Source organism: Gorilla gorilla, chromosome 6 (genome assembly GCF_029281585.2).
Source record: "Gorilla gorilla gorilla isolate KB3781 chromosome 6, NHGRI_mGorGor1-v2.1_pri, whole genome shotgun sequence".
In the NCBI taxonomy this organism is placed as follows: domain Eukaryota; kingdom Metazoa; phylum Chordata; class Mammalia; order Primates; family Hominidae; genus Gorilla; species Gorilla gorilla.
This window is the reverse complement of record NC_073230.2, coordinates 88771153-88788211: the sequence shown is the minus strand read 5'-3', so window position 1 is coordinate 88788211 and position 17059 is coordinate 88771153. Positions and strand designations below refer to the sequence as shown.

The 17059-nt window shown below is 49.2% G+C and overlaps 2 pseudogenes; both read left to right on the top strand.

Annotated features, from left to right (window-relative positions):
- The first annotated feature begins 617 nt into the window (after window positions 1-617).
- On the top strand, window positions 618-7631 carry LOC101151694 (zinc-alpha-2-glycoprotein-like; annotated as a pseudogene).
- Window positions 7632-12234: 4603 nt separating this feature from the next.
- Window positions 12235-12975, top strand: LOC109027624 (gap junction gamma-3 protein-like; annotated as a pseudogene).
- Window positions 12976-17059: the final 4084 nt, after the last annotated feature.

Genomic DNA, 17059 nt, shown 5'->3' with positions numbered 1-17059 from the left:
CATAAACCCTGTGCACACCTGCTCGTTCTATTGCCAGGGAGGCTGCAAAAGGAGGATGCGGCTATTTCTGCTTCCATCATGGAAGGCTGGGATTCCACAGGCACCTAAAGGAAAGAGGGAGAGATGGGAATGGGAATGTCCTCCAGACAGCTCTGGCAGGATCGGATGTGGGAGAGTGAGGGTCCCACCCCAGCGGGGATCTACCCATGTCCATGTCTTGGACATGTTGAGAGTTTTTCCAGAAGGCAGAGATGAAGTGTGGTCTGACAACACCCAAGTGACCCCAGAGGGTGTCATAATAGACTGGAAGGGCGACACATCCCAGGCACCTGCCACCCATCACACACACCTCCCACACACTGGCATCCTTCCGCCCCAGGCACACACAAATCCTCAGTCCAGAGATCAACTGTCTCAGCTCTGAATTTGCATATCCTATGTGTAGACTCACTGATCACAACCTCTGCCCAGCCTGGTTTGTGCATACTTCTTTCTTACTGTCAGGGGAGGAGCCCGGCCTGGTACTCCCATTGGCCTGTAGATTCACCTCCCCTGGGCATGGCCCCAGGACCCAGGATAATACCTGTGCCTCCTGCCCAGAACCTTCCAAGCAGACACAATGGTAAGAATGGTGTCTGTCCTGCTGTCTCTGCTGCTGCTTCTGGGTCCTGCTGTCCCCCAGGAGACCCGAGATGGTGAGTGGGGAAAGCAAGGGATGGGTGCTGGAGAGGACTGGAAGGAGGTGAGGAACAGGACATGTGGCTGGGAGAAGGGCTGGATGCAGCTGGGATTCCCTGGCATACGGCAGGAACAGGTGTCCAAGGCTGTCAACTCCCTCAGCTCACACACTTCCAGGAGCATTCAGGGAGCCTCTGCCCTCACCCAAAATAAGACCTTCGGGAATCTGAATCTAAAACCCCTTAGTTTACGTGAAAACAAAGACTCCAAAGACCAAGTGACCTGCTTGGGGTGGAGAGCCAGGACGGAGCAGGAACCACATGCCTGGAGCTGCTTCTGCTCCTGTTCCTTCCCTCCTTCCTATGGCTGGGTACACCTGCCTGATGCTGAGGAAAAGAGAGAACAGCCCCCAAGGGTAAAGTGGGAAGGCAGGTCGGCTGGAGGGATGGTGCTAGAAGGAAACCCGTGCCCTCACCCCACACTCAGACACCACTGCAGTGGGTCTGGAAAGCGAGTGGCCGGAAGAGAAGACAGTGGGAGCTTGGGGAGATCAAGAGTCATTTATAGGACAGGGGAAGGAGGCTGTTTGTGGCATGAGAATGTGCAGGATAAAGACATGGAAGCGAATGGCTTCTCAGTTGTGTGAGTTTAAAATTCATGCTGGGCACGGTGGCTCACGCCTGTAATCCCAGCACTTTGGGAGGCCGAGGTGGGTGGATCACGAGGTCAGGAGATCGAGACCATCCTGGCTAACACGGTGAAATCCCGTCTCTACTAAATATACAAAAAATTAGCCGGGCGTAATGGCGGGCGCCTGTAGTCTCAGCTACTCGGGAGGCTGAGGCAGGAGAATGGTGTGAACCAGAGAGATGGAGCTTGCAGTGAGCAGAGATCGCGCCACTGCACTCCAGCCTGGGCAACAGAGCGAGACTCTGTCTCAAAAAAAATAAATTAATTAATAAAATAAAATAAAATAAAATTCATGACATTTACAAATTGTCAAAATAGGTGTTTCATGTTAGTTTTATAATAATCACATTTATAATATTAATCCCATTCTGCACCCAAATATGAATTATTCGGGGTTCTCCAGAGAAACAAAACTAATATACATTGTATAAACACTCACATATGTATATATGAATATACATTGTATATTCATATGTACACTAAATATATGTGTATATGTATAATATACATATATATGTGTATGTATATACAAAACAGAGAAAGGGAGGAGTTTTATTTAATATTTCTTGTGGCTCACACAATTCTGAGGGCTAAAAGTCCTAAACCAGCAAAGCAAGCCAGCAGGCTAGAGACCCAGCAAAGAGTTGGTGTTGCGGTCCTGAGTCCAAGGGTAGTCTAGAGGCAGAATTCTTTCTTCTCTGGGGACCTCAGCCTTTCCTCTTGATGCCTTCCACTGATTGGATGAGGCCCATCCACATGGTAGAGGTTAATCTGTTTTACTCAAGGTCTGATTTAAAGGCTAATCACATTCAGAAACTCATGAGCAAGAATGACTTCAGTACTTAAATTAGAAATCTGCCATATGACTTCCAACATTACTAACACTCGTGTAAATTATATTCTAAGTTAACTATGGAACTAATTGTGGAAATGTCCCACTCTCTCAGCTTCCATCTTGTACCAAACTGCAAGATACAATGCCAGGAATTCTGAGAAGTATCCTAGCCTTACCCTATGCTGATCCATTCTGGGTCACTTCTTGAGTTTTCTAGTAAATTCACCTTCCTACACTTTCTAACTATATGTATTTGTCCGGTTAGACTAGAAATGTTTATTTCTCATGTCAAGTTCAATGCAGATTGGGCAAGGTTCCTCTCCTCCACAGGGTGACTCAGGGATCCAGGCTGTTTGCATCTTGGGACTCTTCTGTTTCATCCTGTGGCCTCCATAGTCAACGAAAGGGATAAGAGACCGTAGGGGCAAGCCAGATGGTAGAGCCTTGGACCAGAAGAAAGACATCAGTCACTTCCACTCACATTCTTGTTTGACAAAACTCAGTCACATGGTTCCAATCTATCTATAAGGAGGCTGAGAAATGTTATCTTCTTCTGTGCCAAGCAGATTAAACTCTGTAGTGAAGAAACAGAATGGTCTCTGAAATATCATCCCCAGCATGAAAGTAGAGCCTGTTTCCTTGAGTGAGGCTCCAATGGTGTGAAGCTGATGGCAGAGGAGAGATCTGGGGAGGGAGAGGCCAGTGGCCAGGCCTCCCCTCCTGGCCCTCCGCAGCCCCACAATGGGACACCCTTGCATGGACCCCAGCCCTCAGAGTCTTTTCTTTTGCAGGTCATTACTCTCTGACCTATCTCTACACTGGGCTGTCCAAGCCTGGCAAAGGCACCCACAGGCTGCAGGGCACTCACTGTCTTCCTCAATGGCCGTGCCTTCTTCCACTACAACAGTGAAGACAGGAAGGCTGAGCCCCTGGGACCATGGAGACATGTGGAAGGAGTAGAGGACTGGGAGAAGCAGAGCCAAGTTCAGAATGCCAGGGAGGACATCTTTATGGAGACCCTGAACAACATCATGGAGTATTACAACGACAGTAACGGTCAGTGAACAACAGACCGCGGGGGTGGAAGGTCTAACCCAAGAGGCAGCCCCCCAGGTGTGAGTGGCAAGGGATCAGCAGGATGGAAATAGTCCCAATCCCAGGGGAGGAACAGGAGACACAGCAGAAACACAGACATGTCCGCATCCCGCCCACCCCACAGCACAGTGCTCCCCACTTCCCCATCGATTGCCCCATCCTCATCCCAGGTCTCAGGTCACACAGGAAGTGATGGCAGAGTCACTTCCTATCTAGGCACCTCTGACCTCTCACCTCCACACCCCACCCATCGGAGGCTGATCTCCCCGTGAGAAGGCATCAGACTCACCCCTGTCTAGGGAGGGTGCCTGGAGAGTGAGCCACTCTCAAAGTCACTCAGACCTGGGCTCACCTGGTGGCTCTGCCAGTCCTACCTGTTGACAGTGAAACGTTCCCAAAATATCTGGTCGAAATCTGCAAACATTGGAGCACTGAGACCTACCTCCAAACAAGTCTGTAATATTTAACTATGTCTGTTCTATGAAGGATGTCACAGTCTGTCCTGATCTCCCTTGCAGCTCCATCGCCTAGGACAGGGTGCAGCCAATATTGGCTCAATTGAAATTTGTGGAATGAACAGAGAAAAGCACGCAGCACACACCGTAGCCCATGCTGGGGGCTCAGGAAGTGCTGGATTCAAAACCACAGGCTGTTAGGGATCCCTGCAGCCCTAAAGTTCCTCCTCACCATAAGATGCAGACCCAGGAAGGGCCACCTGCACTGTGGTCGGAGGAGCTGGTGGCAGAGCCCGCGCAGAGACGGTCCCCATGCCCCCGGCCCAGCACTCTTTCTCCTAAACCACACTGCCAGCCCCAAGGCAGCCAACCCCAGGCCTGGTGAACTGCTGGTGTTAAATTATCATGGAGTGGGTGTCAAAAGATGGACTTCTAAGTACAAAAATGCCCAAGGTGCTACATGGGATCTGAAGGTTTCCAAAATGAGGCAAGAGATAAGCAGACATTTGAAGGATGAGGGATGGGAGGTCTTGGTAAGGAAAATGACCCAGGCTGTGTGTTAGCCATAGGAGAGGAGGGGACACAGGTGATCAGGAAAGACACTGGGAGAAGCTTTGATGGACAGGAATAGAAATGGCAAAGTGGATAATTATGAGGAAGGAGGATGAAGAGATGAACACAGGGTATTAGGAAATAAGAGTAGCTGACATTTACTGAGCACTTACTTTGTGCCAGGCCCATTTATGAGCATATATAATGCTCAGAATAACCCCCTGAAACCGTGCTTTTGGCACTGCTGTTTCAGGGGTGAGAAAATAAAGGCACAAGGAGGTGACTGGCTCCAGTTCACACAACACACCAGGTTGGGGCGGGAAGAGACCTGGGACTTGAGCCCGGACAGCTTGAGAGCTGTCAGAGTCTATGCCAACAGCACCAACCTGTGCTAGGTAAACACCTGTTTTTATAATCAGAATGAAGAGGCTGTGTCCTCTGCCCTATGAGGTCCATTTCTGAGAGTTGTTGCTAATGGGCAAGAAGGTTGGGACTTTAGAGATTTGGGATAAAGATATCAAACACCAGAAAGGAAGAAAGAAGTGATCAGGCCAGGCGCAGTGGCTCGCATCTGTAATCCCAGCACTTTGGGACACCAAGGCAGTCAGATCACCTGAGGTCAGGAGTTCGAGACCAGCCTGGCCAACATGGCGAAACCCCATCTATACTAAATATACAAAAATTAGCCTCGCGTGGTGTTACGCACCTGGAATTCCAGCTACTCAGCAGACTGAGGCAGGAGAATTGCTTGAACCCGGGAGATGGAGGTTGCAGTGAGCCAAGATCATGACACTGCACTCCAGCCTGGGCAACAGAGTAAGACTCTGTCTCAAAAAAAAGAAACAAAGAAATAGTCAGACAGATTAGGTTGATTTAGGTGATGATATGAACTCCACCTAGAACTGAGAGAAAAGGAGAGCCTTCCTTTCCTCATATGGAATCACAAATAATTTCTATCAAATTCGGAAATGTACTTTGGTGTGGTTGTGACAGGTTCCTAAACACTCCCCGTAAGTTCAAACTAATAAAAAGAGATGCTACAGAAGAGACAGAAATCTGCCCACGGCCTGTAGCTCTCTTAACTTCCCTGGCTGGGAGGAATGCATTTTTCATCTCAAATTGGCCCGAAATGCCAATCCATATAGTCTTTGCCACTCTGTGTCAACTGTACGTCCAGATAAAATCATATGCCATGATTACGGAACTGCATGCTTAGATTGCAAAAGCCTTTCCTCCTATTGAGTTGTGAAGAGTGCAGGACTAAGAGTTATTCAGTTGGCACTAGGCTGACTGGCTTCCTGTGGGGTCAGGGGAGGTTTCAGGGTCTCACGCCTTGAAGGAAAGGTTTGGTTCTTTCTGGAAGAATGCCTATGATGGAAAGGACTACATTGAATTCAACAAAGAAATCCCAGCCTGGGTCCCCTTGGTCCCGGAAGCCCAGAACACCAAGCAGAAGTAGGAGGCAGAACCAGTCTACGTGCAGCGGGCCAAGGCTTACCTGGAGGAGGAGTGCCCTGCGACTCTGCGGAAATACCTGAAATACAGCAAAAATATCCTGGACCGGCAAGGTACTCACTGCTTCCTGCTCCCCAGTACTGAGCCCAGAATAAAAGATGATCTCAGGCTGGGAGCTCAGAGAGCATCTTAGGCCAATCTCCTCTACCCATGTAAGTCACATAGAACCCCAGTTTTCAACTTCCAGGATTCATTCCTTTCCTAGGAGGACATCAAAATTTCAGGCAGAATGGGCCAGGAAAGCCACTGATTCACTGGTAGGCTTCCCTAAATATCACCCATTGAGAGATGAGGAGCTGGAGGTGACAGAGGTGAGGGTAACACTGTGTGTAAGAGGCAGAGCTGCGGCCAGGCATGCTGGCTCACGCCTGTAATCCCAACACTTTGGGAGTGAGTCCAAGGTGGGCGGATCACTTGAGGTTAGGAGTTCGAGACCAGTCTGGCCAACATGATGAAACCTCGTCTCTACCAAAAATACAGAAATTAGCCTGGCGTGGTGGCAGGCACCTGTAATCCCAGCTACTCGGGAGGCTGAGGCATGAAAATTGCTTGAACCCAGGAGGACTAGATTGCAATGAGCCAAGATCGCACCACTGCACTTTAGCCTGGGCAATAGTGCGAGACTCAGTCTCAAAAAAAAAAAAAAGAAAAGAAAAGAAAAAGGCAGAGCTAGGACTTGAATTCCAGATTTCAGATTCCAAATGCCGTCGTTGTTTCTCTCTACAATGATGCCTCCCATCTGGGTGGTGGAGACAAGGGAGGTGTGTAAAATGTCAGCCCCAGAAGGACAACAGCGAGCCAGTGTGAGTGGAATCGATGGCTGCAAGCTGAGACTTGGATTGCAGACATATTGAGACTCAGGATTGTGCAGTGCTGCAGGGAAGCGGTTGCTGGATAGAGGCATGGGCTGAACCAAGCAGCTGGACTGAGATTGGGGGACAGAACTCCAAAGCCCACTCAGATGTGGGAAAACATGGGAAAGTGCACAGAGCATTCACAACTTATCAGAGTCAATATATGGGTGGGGTGGAGAATGGGCGAGAGGGGAGCCAGGACATTCCATGATCCAACAGAGAAGGATCAGGGAAAGCCTCAGCCTTCCCTGATCTTCTGGAAAGTGTCCCAGGGCAGGGGGCAGTGGGGCGAGCAGATACAGAGCTTAGAGCTCTGCTGATTGCTGACATCCAGGGGTAGGGGTGAGAAGAGACCTGGGCCAGGAGAAGTCGACCTCAAGCCTGCAGTGTCACGCTCTATCTCTCCACAGATCCTCCCTGTGTGGTGGTCACCAGCCACCAGGCCCCAGGAGAAAAGAAGAAACTCAAGTGCCTGGCCTACGACTTCTACCCAGGGAAAACTGATGTGCACTGGACTCGGGCTGGCGAGGTGCAGGAGCCTGAGTTACGGGGAGATGTTCTTCACGGTGGAAACGGCACTTACCAGACCTGGTTGTTGGTGCATGTGCCCCCGCAGGACACAGCCCCCTACTCCTGCCACGTGCAGTACAGCAGCCTGGCCCAGCCCCTCCTGGTGCCCGGGGAGGCCAGGTAGGAAGCAAGGGCTGGAGGCAATGTGGGATCTCAGCCCCAGTAGCTGCCCTTCCTGCCTGATGTGGGAGCTGAACCACTGAAATCACCGTCAATGGATCCTCAAGGCCCAAGGAGCAGTGTGGGGGGACAGACAGGAGGTGGATTTGGAGACCGAAGACTGGGATGCCTGTCCTGAGCTGACTCGGACCCAAAAGTCGTCTCACCTTGAACCACCCCCCGCCATTGTCTAATCTGTGGAAACTAATAAATAATCATCTCTCTTTGTCAAGCACAACAGAGAACAGTATTAACTGTAAAATGGTACAGAAATGTGAAGTGATTTTCTCATTCGTCCTGCTCCCAAGCACTGAATTCATCTGAAACTCTTGGTTTCCCTTGGAAGCCATGGTTCCTGAGCACCCTGACTTGGGCAATCCCAAGCATGGCCCGGACCCGCTGTCCCTTAGGGATTGTTCAGGTGTCCCCTGCTGACATCCACAGGCGTGGCCATGGCCACTCTGGCTGTGAGGTGCTAGAACCCTGCAAGCTCTTTCACACAACCAAGCCTCTTCTGTGCCTCAGTTTCCCCACACTTCTTGGCTCCCTGGGAGACCCAGCCCTCCACTCCAGCTGCTCCACATCTCCACACCATGTTGGCCTTGGCCCACCAGCCAAAGCTTATTTGAGAGCTCTCAGCTCTCCAGGGTACAGCTCAATGAAGCGGGAATTGGCCCTGAGGTTCTCAGACTCCCTCTGAGTCCCTGAGAGTGAGTTTCCTCAAATGAGTCACCAACTGCCATGCACAGGTATCAACCCCAAACACACAGCAGAGCTCTCACCTTGACCTTCTCATGAAGCCTCACCTGCCTGTGTCTGTGCTTTTCCTTCCTGTGGGAAAAGAACTTTCCTTTTTTTCTTTCTTTTTCTTTTTTTTTTTTTTTTTTTTTTGAGATGGAGTCTTGCTCTGTTGCCCAGGCTGGATTGCAGTGTTGCAATCTTGGCTTACTGCAAACTCCGCCTCCCGGGTTCCAGCGATTCTCCTGCCTCAGCCTCCCAAGTAGCTGGGATTACAGGCATCAGCCACTACGCCCGGCTAATTTTTCTATTTTTGGTAGAGACAGGGTTTCACCATGTTGGCAAGGCTCGTCTCGAACTCCTGACCTCAGGTGATCTGCCTGCCTCGGCCTCCCAAAATGCTGGCATTACAGGCGTGAGCCACTGTGTCTAGCGACGAGAACTTTCTTTACATCCTATACTCAGCCTCCCACTCTGGATTATTCCAAAATCCATCCTCCAAGCTGGGTTCCATAGAAGAATCATTCCCAGTCTTTGGAATTCTGAGTTAATCATCTTATCTTTCATGAAAGCCTAAATTTGAAGGCTACAATTTTTTGTTTTAACTCTTCGACTCCAATTTGAAAATCAAAGCTGAGAAATTACTTTTTTTTTTAAAGTCTACATGAAATCCACCTTTCTCCCTTCCAGGGCAAAAACATCCTATATGAACAGTAGCCAAGTTCAGGAAAGAAAATGCAAATAGTCGCCAGGCGCGGTGGCTCACGCCTATAATCTCAGCACTTTGGGAGGCCCAGGCGGGCGGATCACGAGGTCAGGGATCAAGACCAGCCTGGCCAACATAGTGAAACCCCGTCTTCACTGAAAACACAAAAAATTAGCCGGGTGTGGTGGTGTGTGCCTATAATTTCAGCTACTTGGGAGGCTGAGGCAGGAGAATAGCCGGGTTTGGTGATGTGTGCCTGTAATCCCAGCTACGGGGGAGGCTGAGGCAGGAGGATCACGTGAACCCAGGAGGCGGGGGTTGCAGTGAGCTGAGATCTCGCCACTGCACTCCAGCCTGGGCGACAGTGCAAGACTCTGTCTCAAAAAAAGAAAATGCAAATAATCAAGAGGAAAAAATATAGCATGTGATATGTGAATATGAGGACACTTGGAGCAAACAAAAGGTGAAAGTTAAACATTTAAGACCAACGAAGAAACCAAAATCCACATGATCAGACCAGGGCTAAGGAAAATTGGAATAGGAGATGTGACCTCATCTATAACAGGAGACATGGATGATGATAAAGGAGGAGAGAGAAGCCACAGGATTCAAGTCCTGGGCAGGTGTGGGGCAGGAGGAGAGGGACACAGGGCTACTGAGATACTCAGGGAAAACTTCCTGGAGCAATTCGGATTTCAGAGAGATGTGGAGGCCTAAGACAGCTTGCCAAGTCGAGGTCAAAAGATTTCCATGCAGAATGGAATTTTACATTCCCTGTTCTTTTGAGTCTCCAGTGCCTACCAGAGAATCAAATATACAATAGGTCCGGGCACAGTGGCTCATGCCTGTAATCTCAGCTCTTTGGGACACCAAAGTGGGAGGATTGCTTGAGCCAGAAGTTCCAGATCAGTCTGGGCAACATAGCAAGACCCTGTCTCTACATTTAAAAAAATAAAAAATTATCTGGGCATGGTGGCACACACTTGTAGTCCCAGCTACTTGGGAGGCTGAGGCAGGAAGATCACTTGAGCATGGGAGGTCAAGGCTGCTGTGAGCTATGATTGTACTATTGCACTCCAGCCTGAGCAACAGAGCAAGACCATGTCTCAAAAATAAGTAAATAAATACACATATTAATACAATAGGTAATTAATACATAATTTCTGGATGAACCAATAAATACATAAGCAAAGGCAATAGAAAGCACTAAATATTTCTGACGACCAAGAAGAACCTCTTGGCTGGGACAGTGAATTCTACTGGGAAAGAAGGTTGAAAAAGCAAAGCTCAGAGAAATTGAAGAGGACCTTAACATATGTATACCTTGCTATACCTGATTGATGTCTTTTGCCTGATTCAGTGTGCATCATTCCTCCAGCCTACCTGGGAACTATCCCCAGGAGAGTCCACCAGAGAGAGACAAGATAGTCTAAGGCAGGGGTCCCCAACTCCCGGTACCCGTTCATAGCCAGTTAGGAGCCGAACCACACAGCAGAAGGTGAGCTGCAGGGTGGAAACTTCATCTGTATTTACAGCTGCTCCCCCACCCCCCGACCATTGCTCCAATTACCGCCTGAGCTCACCTCCTGTCAGATCGGCAGCAGCATTAGACTCTCACAGAAGCACGAACCCTATTGTGAACTGTGCAAGAAAGGTATGTAGGCTGCACGCTCCTTATGAGAATCTAACGCCTGATGATCTGTCACTGTCTCCCATCAACCCCAGATGGGACCATCTAGTTGCAAGAAAACAAGCTCAGGGCTCCCACTGATTCTACACCATGGCGAGTTGTAGAATTATTTCATTATATATTACGATGTAATAATAATAGAAATAAAGTGCACAATAAACGGGATGCACTGGAATCATCCCAAAACCATTCCCCTCCCCAGTCCGTGGAAAAACTGTCTTCTACGGAGCCGGTCCCTAGTGCCAAAGAGATTGGGGACCGCCGACTTAAACAAAGAGGTCTTTTTCTCAAGCAGGTTCCAATCAACGCTAGGCCGAATTCGCTATGGCTTTTGCCTGTCCCCTAGTGGTCAAGGAAATAGTTGCAGCCAAGTGTTAGGATCCAGTCCTTGAGAATTTGGCTCAAAGCCTGGATGCAAAGGCCATGAGATAACGGTCATCCGGTCTTCCTCGCACAACTCGCACAATTCCCGCCGTCTTTTTTTTTTTTTTTTTTTAAGAGAGAATTTCACTCTTGTTGCCCAGGCTGGAGTGCAATGGCGCGATCTCGGCTCACTGCAACTTCCAGCTCCTGGGTTCAAGCGATTCTCCTGCTTCAGCCTCCCATGTAGCTGAGATTACAGGCGCCCGCCACCACACCCAGCTAATTTTTTGTATTTTTAGTAGAGACGGGGTTTCATCATGTTGGCCAGGCTGGTCTCCAACTCCTGACCTCAGATGATCCACTCGCCTCGACCTCCCAAAGTGCTGGGATTACAGGCATGAACCACGGCGCCCAGCCAATTCCTGCCTTTTATTATGGAGGAAAACCTCCGCGGGATTACAGCACACCCAGTGGACGTCTGTTACCTCATCGAACTTGGGTCCAACCACCGGGTGCTGCAAACACTGACATGTGGATTCCAGTGAGAGAAACTGAGGCATTTATTGCAGGGTGCCAAGCAAGGAGAATCAGCCAGCTCAAGTGTAAGACCTAAATTCCCCAATGGCTTGTAGGTAAGGGTTTTTAGAGGCAGAGAAGAAGAAGTTACAGGCAAAGTCATAAATCAATACATGGCCCGGCGCAGTGGCTCACGCCTGTAATTCCAACACTTTGGGAGGCCAAGGCAGGTGGATCACCTGAGGTCAGGAGTTCAAGACCAGCCTGGCCAACATGGTGAAACCCCATCTCTACTAAAAATACACAAAATTAGACAGCTGTGGTGGCGCACGCCTATAATCCCAGCTACTCAGAAGGCTGAGGCAGGAAAATCTCTTGAAGCCGGGAGGCAGAGGTTGCAGTGAGCAGAGATCGCGACACTACACTACACCCTAGGCGACAGAGCAAGACTCTGTCTCAAAAAATAAAAAATAAAAAATAAATCACTCATAACCTGGTGCAATGGTTCACACCTGTAATCCCAGCACTTTGGGAGGCCGAGGCAGGAGGATTGCTTGAAGTCAGGAGTTTGAGACCAGACTGGGAAACACAGCAAGACCCCATATCTATAAAAACATTAAAACTTAGCTGGGCGTGGTGTCATGCACCTGTAGTCCCAGCTACTCAGGAAGCCGAGGCAGGACGATTGCTTGAGCCCAACAGTTGGAAGCTGCAGTGAGCTATGATCACACCATTGTACTCCAGCCTGGGCAACAGAGGTCTTTAAAAACAAAAAATCAATAACGTGTAATAATCTTTTTTTAAAACTCCCTAACAGGATGTGTGGCAGGTTCCTGAGGTGGTGGCTGCTGGCGGAGGAGAGCTGGCACTCCACCCCCGTGGGGCGCCTCCTGTTTCCCGTGCTCCTGGGATTCCGCCTTGTGCTGCTGGCTGCCAGTGGGCCTGGAGTCTATGGCGATAAGCAGAGTGAATTCGTGTGTCACACCCAGCAGCCGGGCTGCAAGGCTGCCTGCTTCGATGCCTTCCACCCCCTCTCCCCGCTGCGTTTCTGGGTCTTCCAGGTCATCTTGGTGGCTGTACCTAGCGTCCTCTACACGGGTTTCACTCTGTATCACGTGATCTGGCACTGGGAAGAATCATGAAAGGGGAAGGAGGAAGAAAACACCCTGATCCAGGGAGGGGAGAGCAGCAGAGATACCCCGGGGGCTGGAAGCCTCAGGCTGCTCTGAGCTTATGTGGCTCAGCTGGGAGCTCAGCTGGTCCTGGAGGGGACAGCGCCAGGGTTGCAGTACCACCTGTATGGGTTCCAGATGCCCAGCTCCTTTGCATGTGGCCAAGAGCCTTGCCCGTATAGATTAACTTGCACCTTTTCCCACCCCTCGGAGAAGATCATCTTTCTAAAAGCCATGTTTGGGGTCAGTGGGTTCCGTCTCTTGTTCACTCTTTTGGAGATTGTGCTTCTGGGTCTGGGAAGACTGTGTAAGCCCCTGAGGAACTTCCTGGGTGGGGCCTCTTCCTCCAGCCACGCCCTGGCCCTGAGCAGCAAAAGGAACCTCTAGCAGACACTGTGAGCCATCCATCGGCCTGGTCAGCCTTGTTCCATTTCAGAGACCATGTTCCCTACAGCCCCAGTGACTAGGGGTGACATCTCCTGACCTCCCCAACCTGTGGATATGGCCAAGTCGAGGTACCGGTTAACCAAAGGAGCTGAAGGAGTGAAGGACCAGCCATCCCCTAATACGCAGGATGGTTATATTGATTATGTCAAACTGAAAACTTTGGAGAAACTGCTCTCTCAGAAAGCGGTAACTGGGCTCATGCCTGTAATCCCAGCATTTTGGGAGGCCTAGGCAGGTGGATCACTTGAGGTCAGGAGTTCAAGACCAGCCAGGCCAACATGGTGAAACCCTTGTCTACTAAAACTACAAAAATTCTGGGAATGGTGGTGGGCGTCTGTAATCCCAGCTACCTGAGAGGCTGAGGCAGGAGAATTGCTTGAACCTGGGAGGTGGAGGTTGCAAAGAGCCGAGATCATGCCACTGCACTCCAGCCTGGGTGACTCCGTCTCAAAAAAAAAAAAAAAAAAAAAGTGCTGGTGTTCCTTAGGACTGTGTTGCGGGCCCTCTCTCTCCCCATTCCACACCCTGACTCTCCCTGGATAACTTTCCCTTTGTCTATAGCTCCAGCCACCACGTCCTTGCGGATGACTTCCCAGTGAAGATCCCCAGTCTGGGCTACCTCTCGAGTTCAGGCTTGGAATCCTGTCGTTCGGCCAGGCACGGTGGCTCACGCTGTAATATCAGCCCTCTGGGGGTCGAGGCGGGCAGATCACCTGAGGTCAAGTGTTTGAGACCAGTCTGGCCAACATGGTGAAACCCCGTCTCTACTAAAAATACAAAAAATTACAGGCATGCATGGTGGTGCGTGCCTATAATCCCAACTACTTGGGAGGCTGAGACAGGAGAATCGCTTGAACCCTGGAGGCAGAGGTTGCAGTGAGCCGAGATCGCACCACTGCACTCCAGCTTGGGCGACAAGAGACTCTGGTCAGATGCCTCCTAGGCTCAGGCACCTGCTCTGGGAGCAGTGGGCTCCTCTGCATCCTTGAGCACCTAATCTTTATGTGCAGGATCATAAAACACACTGTGCGGATCAGTGTCAGATTTCCTTCTTAAGCTAATAGAACAGAATGCAGCTTTCAGGATTCAGGAAAGATTTTTCTGCACAGGCAAGTCAGTTGCAGTTGCGTGTTATTGCCACCAGAGGACACTATGATCCTGCTAACATGATGAAAGACTCTCCCAGCGGATTTAATAACAATCTTAGCAATTTTTTATTTATTTATTTTTTTCTCGCTCCGTCGCCAGGCTGGAGTGCAGTGGTGCCATCTCGGCTCACTGTAACCTCCGCCTCCCGCCTCCTGGGTTCAAGCGATTCTCCTGCCTCAGTCTGCCGAGTAGCTGGGATTACAGGCGCGCACCACCATGCACGGCTAATTTTTGTATTTTTGGTAGAGACGGGGTTTCACCATATAGACCAGGCTGGTGGGTGATCCGCCCATCTTGGCCTCCCAGCGTGCTAGGATTACAGGGGTGAGCCACCGCGCCTGGCCTTAATCTACTTTTTATATCTGTGGTTTTGCCTTTCCTGGTCATTCCATCTATGTTGAATACTACAATACGTGGCCTTCTGTGCAAGGGCAATTGGTTCCATGCTTAGTCCCACCGGATGATAGATGTTAACCAATATTTACTGATAAGTTGGGGCCTCTCCGACAAGGAGACCAATGAGGCTGTCTCCTTCAAAAGCATCTCAGCTCTGTCTTGGAGCTTTGAGTTGAGAGTTTTTTTTTTTCAAGCCAGATTTTACGTTGTTCCCAGACACATTCACAAGCCTTGCTGGACCAAAGAAAAAAAACGAGTTAGCCTGGGCACAGCGGCTCACACCTGTAATACCAACACTTTGGGAGGCCAAGATGGGTGGATGGCTTGATGCCAGGAGTTCAAGACCAGCCTGGTCAACATAGCGAGACCCCCATCTCTAAAAAATAAAATAAAGCACATATACCAGCAATGATGTATAACTGAAAAATAAATAAATAAACAAGTTAATATTGAAATGTCATGTTTGCCTCCAACCCAAATAAGCACTATAACCTCTTGTTATTCACTTCTCATGCAACCACTCTTCTGTTCTCTGTGAGTCTTTGGGAAATGAGGAGCATGATCTTCTAGCAGTAAAACACCTGTAGAGAATCGCCTTATGTTTTTTGTTTGTTTACTTGTTTGTGTGCTTTGGTTTGGTTTGTTTGTTGTTGTTGTTGTTGTTGTTGTTGTTTTTTTTTGAGATGGAGTCTCGCCCTGTTGCCCAGGCTGGAGTGTAGTGGCGAAATCTCAGCTCACTGCAACCTCCACCTCCCTGGTTCAAGCAATTCCCCTGTCTCAGCCTCCCGAGTAGCTGAGATTACAGGTGCACACCACCACGCCCGGCTAATTTTTTTGTATTTTTAGTAGAGATGGGGTTTCACCATGTTGGCCAGACTGGTCTCGAACTTCTGACCTCAGGCAATCCGCCTGCCTCAGCCTCCCAAAGTGCTGGGATTACAGGCATGAGCCACTGCGCCCGGCCTCCATGTTAATCACTCTTTCTGATTTCAAATAACTCATTATCCCCATGAACTTACGGATTTGTTTTTCCTCTTCATCCACAAAATTCTCCAGAGAAGTCTCCCTTGTTATCTCTTGGCTGTGCTTTCTATCTCACCAGTTATCTTTCTCCAAAGAGCTTCCTCTGCAAAGAAGCTTTGTATATGAAGACCATGTGGGGGCTGAATCAAGACCAAGTTTCACAACCTAAAAGTAGTTCACAAAGCTTCCTTGCCTCTATTCTCTGCAAATCTGTAAACTCTTCAGCGGACCCAATTTCTCTCTTTAGCCTTCAGAGATTATTTTATTTTATTTTATTTTATTTCATTTCATTTCATTTTGACAGAATCTAGCTCTGTCGCCCAGGCTGGAGTGCAGTGGCACCATCTTTGCTCACTGCAACCTCCCCCTCACAGGTTCAAGCAACTGTCCTGCCTCAGCCTTGTGAGTGGCTGGGATTACAGGTGTGAGCCACCACGCCCAGCTGATTTTTTTTGTATTTTTAGTAGAGACAGGGTTTTGCCATGTTGGTCAGGCTGGTCTGGAACTCCTGATCTCAAATGATCGGCCTGCCTTCACCTCCCAAAGTGCTGGGATTACAGGCGGGAGCCACCGCACCAGCCGATTCTATTTTTAATTTTATTGAAGAAGCGTTGTACTATTTCTCACGGGGGCTGCACCATGTTTTGTTCCCACCAGCAATGCACAAAGATTCCAATTTGTCCACATCCTCACCAAACACCTGCTATTTTGTTTTGTTTTGTTGGTGGTGGTGGTGGTTTTTTGTGTTTGTTTGTTTGTTTGTTTGTTTTTAGTACAGGGAGAGTATCCCTAATCCAAATATCTGAGCTCCAAAAGTTACAAAACCAGAACTTGAGGGCCATCATGGCACTTAGAGAAAATGCTCATTAGAGCATTTCAGACTTAGGGATTAAGGCTGCTCAACCAGTAAAGCAAATATTCCAAAGTCAAAAAAAATTCTGAAATCTGAAACATTTCCGGTCCCAAGCATTTCAGATAAGGGATATTTAAACTGTAGCCATTCCGACGAGTGTGAGGCGTCTTCTCAAAAGTCTTGCACACTATTTTGTCTGCTTTGATCTGTCATGTGTTTCCTACCATTTTGAAAGCATAACGAATTTTATCAGTATTCATTTATGATGAGAGGCAGTCCAGGCAGTGCAAAGGGCACAAATCGTGGTCCCACAAGTCCTGGCTTCTGACCCGGATCACTGTGAGACCCTGAGCAAGCAAGAACTTGCTCCAGGCCTCAGTTTCCTTGGTCTCTGGGGGAAGCCAGGATGATAATCAGCCATGCTCCAACCCCTCAGCTGAAACTCAGGCCTGCATGCATTGTAAATGGGTTTCCTCTTCAACAGGTGAGCCGCTGAATTCGATTCCTTCTTTCTTCCTTCCTTCCTTCCTTCTTTCCTTCCTTCCTTTCTTCCTTCCTCTCTTCCTTCCTTCCCTCTCTCCCTCCTCCCTCCCTCTGTCCTTC